The sequence below is a fragment of the Kogia breviceps genome, chromosome 4, assembly GCF_026419965.1.
Source record: "Kogia breviceps isolate mKogBre1 chromosome 4, mKogBre1 haplotype 1, whole genome shotgun sequence".
In the NCBI taxonomy this organism is placed as follows: Eukaryota; Metazoa; Chordata; class Mammalia; order Artiodactyla; family Physeteridae; genus Kogia; species Kogia breviceps.
Window position 1 is genome coordinate 83,840,001 of NC_081313.1, and position 14,226 is coordinate 83,854,226.

The window sequence follows — 14,226 nt, forward strand, 5'->3', positions numbered from 1 at the left end:
CAGCAGTCCCCAACTTGTCCGATTTAAGGACTGTTGTGTTCACTCTGCTTTTGCAAATGCATTTCTTCTTACTGAGAATGACAGCATGTAATAGCAGTTGACAGAGATGACCAAAATAAAACACTTTATCCTTTGTAAAGTGTACATCTCAAAGAAATGCTTTTAATCTTTAAATGTGCTCATTTATGATTTTTATGGGTACCAAGTCACTCTTGTTGAGTTTAATGGTAATTTCATCTGTTTTATGATTTTCAAAAACAATATTCAGAGTTTTTCACTGTTAGAAGTATATGGAAATGACTATTTTTTACACAAACATCAATTTAGTTTATGTATTTTATAAAGAATTCTCAAACAGCAGTTTGTTCTTATTTACAAATGGTCTCTCCCTTTTTGCCGTATGAGTTGTGTTTTATGAAGCAACAACTATGATGTGAGAAGGAGTCTTGTTTGATCAGAGGCAGAATTAACATTACTTGAAAGAGCAGCCTTCTTTCTGTGTACTCAAGTTAATTGATACAGTAATTTAATTCTTGAGCCGCTGCTCACATTTCATGTTTAAGTTACTTACACTTGATTTTATTTTACTTTTTTAGAGTGTCTAGGCTGATGAGGATTTAAATGGATTTGTAGCATTTAAAAATGTCCTCAAAACTGATTGCAGCATGACATTCATCAGATTCTGTATTCAGTTTTAGTTTAGCTATTTTGAAGCTATCAGATGAAAAAAAAATCTAAATTTAATATTCTGCAACAGAGTTTTTCCATCATCATACTAAAGCCCAGAGGAACACAATATATTTTTTTCATTTTAGTCTTCTATTTTTCCTTAGGATATTTTTGACCCCAGATACTTTTTCCTTTAAATTTGACTGAGCTGTGATCATGGCTCTGACCTCTAGCCTTGAAAGAAGAGGAGTTACGCCTCTCAGGAGTGATGCCTCAGGCACTTTGCAAATCGGCTGGCAGGGATTGTTTCCCAGGCTGTGAAACGATGACCTTCTACGGAGAGTGAATGTCTGCAGTGCACGTAATTTCCTTCAGCCATGATTGAGAGCCTTAGGCTTGTTACCTGCTCTATGAATCAGAGTCTATTCTATCTTTACGGAAGATGGGTAATTTAGTGCTATATTTAAAGCCACATGTTATGTGCTCACATGTCAGTTAATTTATTGCTGGAGGTGAATATATTCTTTTTTTTTTTTTTTGAGCCCCATTTAGGGTTAGTTCAGAAGTAAATCTGGAGTTTTGGAATGAAAAACTGGGATAATTTTACTGTGATTAGAGGGCACCTATCCCGTTATTTATAAACAAAGTGCCCCAGCAGTGCTCTGTCCACTGTCTCCAACATGTCTGATTTCAATCTCTCAAAGAGGATTTCTGTTGCCTCCTAAGCTGTCATTACAACAATAATATAATGCTGATTGCTTCAATATTCTCAGAATATGTTGAAAAGAGGAATGAAATTTAAAATGATTAATAAATACTTTTTGAATCTGTGGAATGGCATTTTGTTTTTATTCTCTGAACTGAACTGTTAGTCTTAATCCAGGAAATTTCCAAAGTTTATACATTTTTAGGATAGAAAACTGATTTTCAATATTGGTAATTTTAACATTAATGCTTAACACATTAATGTTAAAAATACATTCTGTATTTTAAGTTCTTGTGAAAAATCCTTGAGAATCCACTTATTGCCACTATACAGTCTAGCCAATTCCAATATAAATATGACCAACAGAATTGTGGGAAAGCTACAGTAATTTAAGAGAGAAGCTATGCCACTAAAGGCCATGTGAAATACTTAGCAGGATAAGAAACTATTACAAAATGCCACTAGGGATAGCTCTTATAATATCCCATTTTGTCCTAGTTAAATCACAGGGAACTTTACTGGTGACAGGACCATCAATGTGATACATCTTAGGTAGGACCAGGCACTTTGATCTGAGGTAAAATTTGAACATTAATTCATTCGTTCAAAAATAAGGAGTTCTTAAAATGTTGATGGAGAATAGTACTTAACAAAGATCAGTTATGCAAAATGTAGCTAATTTTGTTAAATCCAACTTTAAACCCCCAATGGATAAAGCTTAACTTATTTAAGTTATATCTCATCATTCATTCTCTTTTGCATGGTTTTTGGTTTTCTTAGCAAACTAAATCTGTGATATATTTGGATGCAGATTTATTTAAAAGTCCCTGGCCTATGGAATCTGGTAAAGCTGAAAGGGAAAACAGAAACACAATACTATCTTTGTTCCATCACTGTGGGATGATATGGGATAATCAGATACTGATCTTAACATCTTAGTTTAATATCGGGCAGTATCTTTTACCTTCACCTTTGCCACCCCCTCCTTCCTCCCCTCTCTCCCATCTTCTGTGATCAAGATTTTAATTTAGCATACATGAGAAAAAACTGTAGTGAAATAACTAGGACAGTGATTACATTGCTTTTCAAATATTGGTCCTAGTCCTGAAATCAGAATATAATTTCATCTTTGAGTTTTAATGACCTCAAATAGGATAATGGTACATTATACCTTGATTTGTAAGCCTACTTTTGGAAGAATGTATAAAATGTCTTTATGGAATTGTGTAGCACCAAAATGTAATGAATGATGTAAGTCAATCTGATTTATACTTTATAATCTTTTTTCTTATAAGCAGCCTCTGCCTCCTCCTTGGCATTCCCACTGTGCCACCATCATTGTTTAAGACCTTCTCACTGGGATTACTACAGAAGTTTCACAACTGCTTTTCTTGTCTCATATCTCTTCTTCTAATTTATCTCCTAAAATACAGCGAAAAGAGTGATCTTTTAAATGCAGTTGTTCATTTGCTTAAAGTACTTTATTATTATGCATCACCTTCAGGACAATATAAATTATGAGGTTCTTTCTTTTTATTTAATTGCAATACCATCAATTACATTTTTTGGAGGACATATATCTAGAATATGTTTATTTATAAATTATACACATGTACAAGGTTTAACATTCTAAAATATTGTATACAGTATATAATATGTACAAAAACAGAATTTTGGAAAAAGGAGGTGGTAAGAATAATTGTAAAAGAAGTTCTCAATTTTTCTTCTTGTACTCTTGTATTTGTCTTGTGTACCCAACTTTGGAGAACTCCACTACCCCCTTACTTTCTACCTACCCTAGATCCATAAGTAAATAATTACAGGAGCTGTGGCATGTCACCTCCTTCTATTTCTTCTGTTACAAACACCTGCCTCACTCTACCTCCTCACTCATACAGCCTGTTCTTGAGTAGTTACTACTTGATTTTTAGAACTAAGTTCATGTGTCACTATCTCATGGCAACCGAATGATATCCCCTTGTCTGGTTCCAGAGCACTCTGAATTAATCTTTTTCATAATATTTTATAGTATAGGTATTTCTTTTTTTCCAACATTCAAAAGATTAGTGGTTCCTTTGGGGAACAACTGTCTTGTCCATCTTTTCATCCTTAGAGGCAACCATAATGCCTGGCACGAAGTTAAATGAATTCATGAATGAGCCAGGAAGGAAGGAAAGAAGAAAGGAAGGAAGAGACAGAGAGGGCAGGAGGGAGGGAGGGAAGAATTAACAGGTGTGTTCGAGATAAAGCAATCTGTTACTAGTAAAAGGAGAATTTTAACCGATTTCTTCATTGTTTCCTGATGGTCATTGGTAAATATTTAGGGAAGGTAATTTTGCATTATTTAAAGTGAGAAATTCTGTTTATTATATTTAAATATTGCTATGTAAATGCTCTCGCATTTCTCTATGTCCGAAATAGTCACCTGGTAACTTTTTCCTACTGAAAGCTTTGTTTTTATCCTTAAAAAAATATGTCCTGTTTTATATAATGCCATATGGGTAGCACAGGTATGTAAAATATTGAAGTGCTTAAAGTTCCTTTTGAAATGAGTGTGGGAATAGAGCGGATCATAGGAAACAGGTTATGGATAAGGATAATGTATTTTGATGATATTCAAATTCATTCAGCAAAGACCAAATAAGTCAGAGCAGATTTGCTGGTTCATCAGTTGTGCTTCTTCTGCATCCTTATTAGTAAACTGTAACACATTTTACAAAGACCCATCATTTCCTACAGGGCACAGCTCTAGGTTAAGCCTAAAAAGCAACTTTCATTATAGACCGTTCATTGAAAGCAGAGTGAAGCAATTACAGAATCTCTTTGAAGAGGTATATTGGCCAAAGATTATTTGGGATAGTGCATCATACTGGATTAGTTATTTAATACTTTGACTATTATTGAAACTTGGAAATGTGTGTAGATGCCCTCTTGGGCTTATTGATAATGTTAGAAAAGCAACAGATACATTCTGGAAAAAGAAGGTATATGATCCTGAGCAGCCTTCTTGAAAGCTAAAATGTAGTAATTTCCCAGTTGGTGTATGTTTTATGAAGTTTACGGTACCAAGGAAAGTTGTTTTGAGTAATCATTTTTCTGTGACACATTGATAAAACCAAATTTCTATTCTGTTGATAACTTGTCTTTGAGCAAATTTAGATGTAAAAATATAGGGGTTCTTTTATATTTAATCTGTCTGAATTTTCTCATTTGAAAAATTGGAATAAAATGCATAAGATCTTTTTCATAATGGACCAATCATAAAAATTCTGTCTCATTTTAGGCAAATTAGTTCTTCTAAAGAGTCAAATAGTCTCCTTGGAAATGGTTGACTCTTTTCTCCTGAAAGTAATGGATTTTTGTCACCTTTCTCTGATATTGGGGACAGGGTTATGTTTTTAAATTCTTTAAATTTAAAGGCTCTGAGTTATTTGAATATGTCAAATCTGAGTTATTTAAATTAAACTGAATCTTATGATTCTTATTTGAAGGTTTCAAATATAATTTAAAATTTGGAAAAACAGTTTCTTGCAGCTAGTGAATGATTTCTCAAATCACGAGTTCAAATTTCTCTGCTTAAATGGCATATCTCCTTTATACAAGTAATAGCTTGCGAGAAATTGTCATTAGCATTCGAATCTCAATCTAAGGTGTGTTTCTTTCACTGGTATTTGCAGAGTTGTTATACATTTACACAGGTCATTCCATGGGACTTTTTCTTTTACATTGTCATCTTTACAGATTCATTCTCAAAAAGAGACAATAAATGTATGCTATATATACAATCTGGGGTGTTTTCTTGTGGACTACTGTGCTGTATCAAAGATCTGTTCTAGATGCAATAGCTGTTATTTTTAGTGTTTCAGCTACTATACATTTATTTGTTCTTGATCTTAACTTTTCCAGTTTACCTTCCATTACCAAGGACACAATCTAGTTCACAGGTTAAAATTTCTCAGCCCCATTAATGAAACAAAAGTGGATTTTTCCAAGTTGATTCATCAGTAACGGTGGAAGAAATAAATTGTAGCAATGGAAGTAATGGATTTAGATGAACACATTTATATTAGTTGATGAATCACATGATTTCTGCCAATATGAAACTTTGATATTTCAAGTGAATGGGATTATTTAAAAGACATTCCTAATGTGTACTAATGAAATAATAGTTTATTATTTTCTTGGCACTACTACATTTCATTTCTTTCCCAAATTCTTTTTACTTCACTTGTATAAGTATGGTAATACTTGGTTGAAGTGGAGGTTAATTTAATACTACCTGCCTAGGTTCAAAACCTGACTCTGTTACTTTGAGCTGTGACTTTGGGCCAGTTGCTTAATCTGTGCCTCAGTTACCTTATCTGAATAATGGATTGATTAATAGTAAGTTCCTCATAAAATTGTTATAAGGATTAAATGAGTAAATGTGAAAAAGCTTAAGAAATATTGGCATATGTAACTTAAAACACATTGGGGTTATTCCTTGATCTCTTTTTTGTTAAGACATTACAGTATTTTTGTACTTGGAATGGAGAGTGTTTATCAAATGATCACCTAGAATAAAAAAGTGAATTGTATGAGAAAGCTCTCTCATTAATACAGTTTATTGTGGTTAAATGGTGGGGTTAGTGGAGAAGTAGAAGCAGTCTCCAACACTACTTGATTCTTCAACAATTTAATCTTCATATTAAGGTTTATGGAAACTATATGTAACTATTCTGCTTCTTTTATTGTGACCATGTGGCCTTTCTTTTAGTTTAAAGCAAAGAGTTACAGCATCATTTGGTTCCTACTCTATGCAGTTCACGTAGATTATTCTCCTTGTTTTTCCAAGCCTTTCTACTGGCTTAGAGGGGTTGAATGACTTCCCTAAGGTCACACAGCTAATCTTAGTGGCAGAATGTATAGAATTAGCTTCGTATTTAATTTTATATTTATTTGATAACTATTTCCAGTTATCAAAACTTTGAATAAGGTATACATTTTTTTCAGAAAAAGATACTTAAAGCAGAATTAATACCTGGATCATATAAGACCTAAGGTATTATAAAATTACCAATAAAATAAGAGTGGTGTTAACAATGCTTTTAGTCTGTACTATTTGGAAGAATCAGAATCCTTGGAATCAAGGTTTCATAATTATAGAAGGAGAGTATAATATTTTGTTAAAACTTTTTCTCAAATGATACATTGTTTTGAAAAGTCTTAGGATATTCACAGTTTTTAGTAAAGTATATATGCTAAAAGTAGAATATCTCTGAAATATATTTTAAGAAGAAATATATCTTTTTGATAAACCTGTTGGCAATTCTTAGAAACATGGATAAAGTAATAAATCTATTCTTTGGTAAGTATTATGTATAAAGAGCCTTAAAATCATCAACACTTTGGTAGCTTGAAAACTAAAAGGACTTATTTTAAATATGAGCTTTTAGCAATATTTAAATGAACTTCAGAATTAAATATTTTCCTTCTTACCCATTGGCTTTATTTATAATGAGAATCTGTTTGAGACATGCACCAGCAGCTTTTGCCAGGTTATATTGTGGTACCTACCAATCAACTCCTAAATTTCAGTGACTAGCAACAGTATAGGTTTATTTCTTGTTTGTGTTATGTGTCTGTTGCAGGTTGACATGTAGCACATCCTCACATTATTGTAATACAGCCTCACATTGTTGTTTTTTCCTATTTGGTCAGAGAGAAAGGAAAGCTTGAAACTGCAAGATGGCATTCAGGTTTCTGCTTGTCAATGGCACAAGTTCCTTAGGCTTACTTTGGATTGGCCAAAGCAAGTTCTCTGGCCAAGCCTGAGACTGTGGTGGCAGGAATTATATTTCTTACATAAGTAGAGTCATAAGACAGGGAACTTATAAGGAGGAGTGAATATTTTGAATAAATAATACAATCGACCACAGGAACCATTGTAATTCCTATGTGTGGACTCCGCTCAAGGTAAATATCAATATTACAGTTTGCTATAGAGAGTGCTTATCTCTACAATTGTACTTCATGGGCAGCATCTACATCTTTCAGTTTTTAAAATTTTTGTCTGGGTTCTAATTTTTGTTGTTGTATCAAAAATATCCAAGAATCTTCTGTATTAACGACTCATTGGAGTCAAGGCTTTTGGCTTCAAGAAACAGAATCCCATAGCAAACTAGTGTGAGTTCAGTGGGGGAAGGGAGTTATATGGGTACAGGAGAGGTCACGGAACCTATAGGCAGGAAGTACTGCTGGGCTCATGTGGGACTAGAAAGCTGTCAGGCATTACTTCCTTTCTCTCTTTCTGTGTTTTCTTCTCCTCCCCACCCTTTAAAAAATCTGTACTTGCCTTTTCTTATTTTCTCTTTGTACATGGGCATTTCTCTCTGCTTTTCCATGCATTTTGTACTCAATGGCAGCCCCATAGCTGTTCAGTTTACATGTTGCCACGTTACAAATCATCAGAGACTGAACTATCCTTTCTGAATCCCACTTCTGAACTTCAAGAAGAGAGAAGCACTCTCCTATAGGCTATGACCATCTAGGATCATGGATTTTAAAATTCTATGGATGAGGGAATTGAGTGGGGAAATTCAGAGAAAGAGAGTTCAACAGACAACCCCAAAGCTGTCTATTATGCAAATGTTAGATTTCTTGGTAAAAAATAAGCAGCTTTAAAATGAATTTTCTTTAGTTTTAATAATAAAATCCTCATGCATATGTTTTAAAGAAGTTCTCAGTTTTGGTTTTTTTAATGTTTGATAGACATGGAAAATGGAAGCACACTGATAAGGCTTTAAAGTAACAGTTTTGAAGCTGTTAAATTGTAAAAGGAAAAAGTATTGGGTATATTTATGTTTTATACACTTTGTTTCTGTTTTACCCAAGAGGCTGTGTTAGGTCACTGCTCCAGTTGTATGACTAGCCATCTCCCACAAGACCAAGGTTGCTCTAAATCATGTTTCTCTAAAATGAGGAAAAAAAAAAGAAAGCCTCAATATTCTTTAAAAAAAGTATCAGCCTTTCTCAGACTTTAAAATATGTATTACATTTGTCTAATATAAGTTCAGTGTTCTCTTAAATTCCATGAAATTTAGCTGCACTGGTAAGGCAGATTAAGAATATCAACGCATTATATTTTTTTCTCCAACTTTTTATTTAGAAAGTTTGTAAACCTAAGAAAGGTAGAAAGGATAGAAAAATGATATGCCATATATCTTTCAACTGGATTCACCAATTTTTGCTTATATCTTTGTACATGTATGCTTATTTCTTCATTTATTAGACATATCTACTCAATTAAAAAATCACTTAATTTTTCCTGGAAAAACTTTAATACTTTCACTTTTTTTGGTACTGCATCCCCTCTTTTTTGTCGCATAATTAATGCTCTTGTAAGAAATATACTTCCGTCTGACAGATGATTACTAGACTTATGGTGATCAGTTTGTAATGTATATAAATGTTGAATCACTATGTTGTACACCTGAAACTAACATTATATTGTATGACAAGTATACTTCAATAAAAAGATTTAAAAATGTACCTCAATCAGGGCTTCCCTGGTGGCGCAGTGGTTGAGAATCCGCCTGCCGATGCAGGAGACATGGGTTCGTGCCCCGGTCCGGGAGGATCCCACATGCTGCGGAGCGGCTGGGTTTGTGAGCCGTGGCCGCTAGGCCTGCGCATCCGGAGCCTGTGCTCCGCAACGGGAGAGGCCACAACAGTGAGAGGCCCGCGTACCACAAAAAAAAAAAAAAAAAAAAAAAAAAAAAAAAAAAAAATGTACCTCAATCAAATGTGACTAAAAAGGCTCAAGGGTCTTTTCAGTCATATACTATGTTCCTCTTTCATAGTAAGAGTCTTATTACAGTGTAGATATAACTTTATTGTCAGAAAAAACTTTATCGGTGGATTGCACACAAATTGTCTTTAAAATCTGTTTTGATGCTTGTTTTCCAGACCAATTTGTCCATGCTATTCCATTTATTTTTATTTCAATTTATATATGTTGGAAAATGATTTAGAGTCAACAGCAGGTGGCAGTACTAGCAAAGGTTGTGACTTTTTGGTATATGAGCAACTTGGAAAGGAATGTATCTTTCAAATCTACATGAGTAATACAATTAGTAAGGAAACTTTAAATAGAGACTTAAATTTATTGCCAATTAATTTTATTTCAAGAATTATTTTAGGCATCAGTTAAAAATTGTAAGATGAATATGTTTAAAAATAATTATTTAGAAACTAAATTTTGTTTTAATTGTGGGACCAAATAAGTCAGAAAATCCAGCTTATTTTTTCCTTGATTTTTTGCTTATAGAAACAAGAAAAAAAAACAAAACAAAATACTTACAATAGAAAGATTAGGTAATCTGAATCCTGTTAAAGTTTTCAGGAAAAATGTCACAGCAACATCACCTATTTCTGTTGAAGAAAAGGTAGTTATTTTGAAATTTTGTGGCAAACTTCAAGAAAGCTTTTTATAAAGCTAGAGTACTCTGGTTCAACAGGGTAAAAAATTTAGAAGGCCCAAATTGCTTTGGGCATTTGTGGAAATAATTTATTTTTTATTATTTATTTATTTTTAAATTAATTAATTAATTATTTTTGGGCTGCATTGGGCCTTTGTTGCTGCGCGCAGGCTTTCTCTAGTTGCGGCGAGCAGGGGCTACTCTTCATTGTGGTGTGCGGGCTTCTCATTGCAGTGGCTTCTCTTGGTGCAGAGCACGGGCTCTAGGCGCCCAGGCTTCAGTATTTGTGGCATGTGGGCTCAGTAGTTGTGGCTTGTAGGTTCTAGAGCGCAGGCTCAGTAGTTGTGGCACACGGGCTTAGTTGCTCCGCAGAATGTGAGATCTTCCCGGACCAGGGCTTGACCCTGTGTCCCCTGCTTCGGCAGGCGGATTCTTAACCACTGCACCACCAGGGAAGTCCTGTGGAAATAATTTAAAATATCCTCTTTAGTTGTGTTTTTTTTCATAGACCATAATTTTGTTTCATTTCTCTTCTTTCATTTTTAAAGAAAAGGAACCTGGAAAAGAAAATAATTTGTTTTCACTGAGATATCCTGTTTGATTTTTCACAGTTTTTGTGTTATAATACTAGAAACAAAGAAGACTTTTGAGGATGATATATCAAAAACTGTTTACTGTTTCTTGGATTTTAAAAGATCTGTAACATGTGTTTGAATAACTTACATATTGCTTATTTAAACATTCATTTCTTTATATGTATGTGTGTCATCTAGACATTAGCTAACAGCAATTTCGTTGATTTCTGTTAATCTAATTTAACTTAATAAGAACTTAAAACACTTAAAATTAGAATAGAATTGAGAAATCATGTAGTTGATGGGGGTCATTGCTCAGATGAAGAAACTGAGGCCGAAGAGAGATTTCATTGAAGGAGACTTAAGGGTATGCAAAGACTTTGTTACATTGGTTCTTGCTTCTTAGGCAGACTCCAGAATGATTCAGTTGCAACTTATTATTTTATTTACTTATGTCCTCCAGATTCCTGTAGTGTTGTGTTTTGTTTTGTTTTTTTGCAGGGGCGTGTATGTGTGTGTGTGTGTGTGTGTGTGTGTGTGTGTGTGTATGAGAGAGAGAGATTCACTAGGTCCTATATTTTATTGTGAACAAAATGATTTTAACAAATATTCTATCCCCTCCAAGAAGCACTTATTTTAGCCACTTAATTAACTGAATAGTCGACTTCATGCCCCCATTTGCTTGATGTGTAATTAGATGAGTGTAATGTATAATTAGACGACTGTAATTAGATGCGTCTTTCTGCAACTTAGTTTCAGTGCTTTTTGAGCTATACCCTGTATAGTGACAGCTATTATTATCACTGCATTTTAAGACAGATAAGGAGAAAAAAAAATACCAAAATATTTAAGTTGCATTAAGATAAAGAGTATGTCTTCAGGAGATTTGTGTAGGACAAAAAGACTCTTAAGCATAATCACTGGTTTCACAAGGAGCAGCTTTTTCTTTTAAAAAAAAAAAAAAAAGAACCAAACTTAAAATTTTTCTTCCAGCATTACATTAGAACTAGGAGTTAAGATGGAAACATTCTAGACATTATATGTGGGATAAATCATTTTGCAATGGAAACACATTGCCTGTTCTCAATAAAATATTAATGATTTATTGAAGTTATTAGTTAATTCAAACATAATTTTTTGTACTTTTGAAATTTCGTTATGATTAAATTCTTAAGCATTACCCCTTTAAAAACTAGTATTTATATACAGTAGCTTTTTTTAAACATCTTTATTGGAGTATAATTGCTTTACAATGTTGTGTTAGTTCCTGCTGTATTACAAAGTGAATCATTTATATGTATACATATATCCCCATATTCCCTTCCCTTTTGCGTCTCCCTCTCACCCTCCCTATCCCACCCCTCTAGGTGGTCACAAAGCATCGAGCTGATCCCCTGTGCTATGCGGCTGCCTCCCACTAGCTATCTCTTTTACGTTTGGTAGTGTATATATGTCAATGCCACTCTCTCACTTCATCCCAGCTTACGTTTCTCCCTCCCCATGTCCTCAAGTCTACTCTCTATGTCTGCTGCTTTATTCCTGTCTTGCCCCTAGGTTCATCAGAACCATTTTTTTTTTAAGATTCCATATATATGTATTAGCATACAGTATTTGTTTTTCTCTTTCTGACTTACTTCACTCTGTATGACAGACTCTAGGTCCATCCACCTCTCCACAAATAACTCGATTTTGTTTCTTTTTATGGCTGAGTAATATTCCATTGAATATATTTGCCACATCTTCTTTATGCATTCATTTGTTGATGGACACTTAGGTTGCTTCCATGTCCTGGCTATTGTAAATAGTGCAATGGCTTTTTTTTTAAGGTTAGGCAAATTGTTGTTTCTTGTAAATTCTGCGGTCAAGTGCATAGCCAAGGGAAAGTGCCTTAAAAATGGAACTTTATCAAGTTTGGCCTGTGGTAATCTATGTTTTAAATTACAGCACATCTCATTCCAAATCAGTATAATGAATTGATTTGTAAATGTTTCAGGCAGGACTGCTTTCTTTGGATTTTATCTACTGAATGTGCACTGCAGTTAAAGCATCTTTTTTTTTTTTAATGAATAGTCTGTGTTCTAGGCCTTTCATCGAGTTTAAACTGGGCTTAAAAGGCAGAAATGTATGGCTTTTTTTTTTTGATTTTCCAAGTCATTTTATTAATACAACCATACAAAACTTTCCCCACCACATCTCTGCCACCCCCACTTCCTTCCAAAAAGCAGTGGAGCAAGACGGAGAGAGGGACTGAGCAGACACGCCCCCCTGCAAGAGCCATCTTACCAAATGCAGAGATGGGGGAGACCACAAAATAGCAACAGATGAGAGAGGGGCACACAGAACCACAAACACAACACAAAGCTTAGCAGTGGGGGGCTGCCATCTCTGCTGTTCCGAGGCAGGGAACACTGGAGGAGAGAGGCCCAGAGGCCGCTCCCTTCTTTCTCACAGCCTCAAAGGCTGCATGCTACACCTGGGCAGGCGAAAGAGTTCTGCAGTATACCTTTGTCTCCTCTTCACATGCTAGGGTCCCCGGAGAAGTGGGGGCAGGGGACCACCAGCTCCTTGCAAGGCCATACTCCAAGCCTGCCTTCCCCACCCCACTGAGGAATGTGTGCACGAGCTGTAAGGAAGAGACAGCAGCTGTGAGGGGCTCTGATCAGGCCCCTGGCCCATCTCTGGCAGGCAGTGCTTAAAAAATAAAATAGAAACAAAGCCCAGTGCAGGACCCTGGCTGAGAGGAATGAGAGCAGCTAGATGACCAGGCCGGAGAAGATATAAAGAATAGCAGGGAAAGAGAGAAACAAAAAAACATCCAGGTTCTGGATTGCATTTTAGTACCATGGCAGTGAAGGTCCTGCCGCCTCCCCACCCACAGGCTGTGGCAGGGATCCTTTCATCAGGAGACAAAATGAAGTGTAAGGGCTCTGCACCTTTTCAAGCTTTCCTTCAATCAAGCCAGGGAAGCAGGGAAGTAAGGGTGCCAAAAGTTGAAGGCCAGTGCTGTGACTAATGTGCAACAGATGGGGGGGTGTACAGCCAGAGTCCAGGCTTCCAGGACAGTCCAAACATCAAATATTCTGCTCTGTCAGACCACATATCCCAATTTTTAGCAAAAATATTGTCATTAGGGAAAAAGCACAAGAGAGTCTGAGAAAGGACCAGTGACTTTGGTATGAGGGAGGTATGTCCTGACAGCATCTCTTACCTACTGTCTTGAAGCCCCAAATCACCAAGCCACGTGGTCATAGCCACTTACTCTCCTGCTTCTTCAAGCTATTTGGTTCTCTGAGGGGGGAGGAGTTGGGTAGGTCTTGGAGGAGGCAAGGGTAAGGTAAGAAAAGGGGAAAATCTCCAATTATTCCCTAAAGCTGTTTCCCAGCACCCATGAAAGGGCTACTGCAGAGATGGGAAGAGACCCTCAACTCCTCTGGCCAGAAACCTTTTAATACTGGACTCCAAAAACTAAGTCTGGGGCTGGGGGGCTAGACAGGAGTGTTAGGCACAGGTGTGGGGGCATCCATCATCTGTAGAGGGACACCCCTACCCTTCAGATCTTCCTCCAGCCTCTTTTCTCTTGCAGTCACACCCCTAGGCCTCCAGAGACAGCCACCAAAAATGGCTCTGCTTGGCAGGGCTTTCATTTCCTGGACCTCTGTAGATCTCAACATGTAAGTTTCCAGAAAAGTGGGCAATCCAGGCTCTTTTGCCTGCCCGTCTCAGTTCCTTTTCTGCCCCCAGGAGCCATAGTGTTTCTGCCCCATGGGGATGGGAAGCCAGTGGAAACAAGGACCAAGAGCCAGACAGGAAAACAACC

The 14,226-nt window shown here is 35.9% G+C and overlaps 1 long non-coding RNA gene across 1 annotated transcript in view; it reads left to right on the plus strand.

Annotated features, from left to right (window-relative positions):
* Positions 1–14,226, plus strand: part of LOC136794035 (uncharacterized) — a 596,196-nt gene that overhangs the window by 5,370 nt on the left and 576,600 nt on the right. The gene's annotated exons all lie outside the window — the stretch shown is intronic.